This window comes from Oncorhynchus kisutch, unplaced genomic scaffold (assembly GCF_002021735.2).
Source record: "Oncorhynchus kisutch isolate 150728-3 unplaced genomic scaffold, Okis_V2 scaffold3407, whole genome shotgun sequence".
Lineage (NCBI taxonomy): Eukaryota > Metazoa > Chordata > Actinopteri > Salmoniformes > Salmonidae > Oncorhynchus > Oncorhynchus kisutch.
Window position 1 is genome coordinate 1 of NW_022265352.1, and position 2,194 is coordinate 2,194.

The 2,194-nt window shown below is 39.9% G+C and overlaps 1 long non-coding RNA gene across 1 annotated transcript; it reads right to left on the reverse strand.

The window, feature by feature from the left end:
* Positions 1–101: 101 nt before the first annotated feature.
* Positions 102–1,825, reverse strand: LOC116371606 (uncharacterized). Its single transcript, XR_004208969.1, has 2 exons — positions 1,627–1,825; positions 102–287 (listed from the first exon to the last, which is right to left on the reverse strand). It is a non-coding gene; the product is annotated as an uncharacterized LOC116371606 (long non-coding RNA).
* Between the last annotated feature and the right edge of the window lie 369 nt (positions 1,826–2,194).

Here is a 2,194-nt window from a genome sequence, read left to right on the forward strand (position 1 = left end):
ATGTATATAGTCAACTATACAACTTCTACTACTACTACACTTTATATCATCCAATAATATATAATGAAAAACACTCAACATGAAGAATTAATGCAATTATGTTATTTTCAAATATTTATTTTGAAATATAGATTAGGTGCTCTTCTTTTTATAGCAGGAAGTAAAGGGACTGGACAAGGCTTTGCCTATAGTTGAAAACATCCTGGAAATGAGCGAACGCTTCCTTGGTTTCTTCTTGGTGGAGCACACACTCTCTGTTCGGCAGGATTGTTGATCATGGAAAATTGCTGGGGGAAAAAATGTAAACATAACATTTTCTTTAACTGACCCTAGTTAGTGTGAAGAATTAGTATTTCATTATTATTATTTAAATTGTAATATTCTACATAATTTACAAATGTCGGGCGGCAGGTAGCTTAGCAGTCTCAATCCGCCTATTTAACGCAGAAGTGTTACATAGGCCCCCCCAGGGCTTAGACTGTTTAGTGCCAAAAAGAAGGCGATAAAAACATGCAAAAAATATATATACATATATATATATATATATATATATATTTCGTCAACTTTCTTATATCTCTCAGATTTAGGACAGACACTTCAGTTTCATGTAGTGAATCTGTTATTCAATGCGTTTGTATGGGCAAATAGCAGTAAGGCCGATACAAACCCTCGGCCCAGACAGGGCGTAGACTCTTGTGGGTTAAAAAGCATGATCATTACAAAGGTGCAACTCGTGCTGGAGGCAATAAAAGGCCACGCTAAAATGTGCAGTTTTATCACACCACACAACGCCACAGATGTCTCAGAGACTGAGAAAAATAGGAGCAAGGAAAAACGCTGGTTGACTTGTTTTGAGGGAGCGTGCAATTGCCATGCTGACTGCAGGAATGTCCACCAGAGCTGTGGCCAGAGAATTGGATGTTTATTTCTTTACCATAAGCCGCCTTCAATGTCGTTTTAGAGAATTTGGCAGTATGTCCAACCGGCCTCACAACCACAGACCAAGTATATGGCGTCGTGTTGGCTGTAGGGTTATGGTGTGGGCAGGCATAATCTACGGACAACGAACACAATTGCATTTTATCAATGGCAATTTGAATGCACAGAGATACCGTCACGAGATCCTTAGGCCCATTGTCGTGCCATTCATCTGCCGCCATGCATGGCCCCATGTCGAAAGGCCTGCATACTCACCAGACATGTCAACCATTTAGCATGTTTGTGATGCTCTGGATTGACGTGTACAACAGCGTGTTCCAGTTCCCACCAATATTCAACAACTTTGCACAGCTATTGAAGAGGAGTGGGACAACATTCCATAGGCCACAATCAACAGCCTGATCAACTCTATGCGAAGGAGAAGTGTCACGCTGCATGAGGAAAATGGTGGTCACACCAGATACTGACTGGTTTTCTGATCCACGCCCCTACCTTTTTTTAAGGTATCTGTGACGAACAGATGCATATCTGTATTCCCAGTCATGTGAAATCCATAGATAAGGGCCTAATGAACGTATTTCAATTGACTGATTTCCATATATGAACTGTAACTCAATAAAATCTTTGAAATTGTTGCATGTTGCGTTTATATTTTTGTTCAGTACACATTTGAGTGTATTGACTTACCTGTTTCACTGACGGCAGGGGTCTGGTTCTGGGAAGGTGTTGGAGTGCAGTGGTTCTTCTTGTTGACCTTCTTTGTACACTGGGTAACAAACAGTCATTTATACAGTAGGAGAAATTGCACACAAAGGGTATCAGTGTTTACCATCATACTGTACGTAATGAATAAAAATAATCTTAAAAATGTGTATTTTGATGACATATGTACCTTTTGGTTGAGTCCACAGAGAGCGCTGAATCTTCCTCTCTTCTTTTCCTTTCTACAAGTTGTTGGAAGCCCAGAATTACCTACCTCGTCACTGCAAGACATTGTGTGATGACAACTGTGTCATGCGAGGGAGGTAATTCTGGGCTTCCAACAACTTGTAGAAAGGAAAAGAAGAGAGGAAGATTCAGCGCTCTCTGTGGACTCAACCAAAAGGTACATATGTCATCAAAATACACATTTTTAAGATTATTTTTATTCATTACGTACAGTATGATGGTAAACACTGATACCCTTTGTGTGCAATTTCTCCTACTGTATAAATGACTGTTTGTTACCCAGTGTACAAAGAAGGTCAACAAGAAG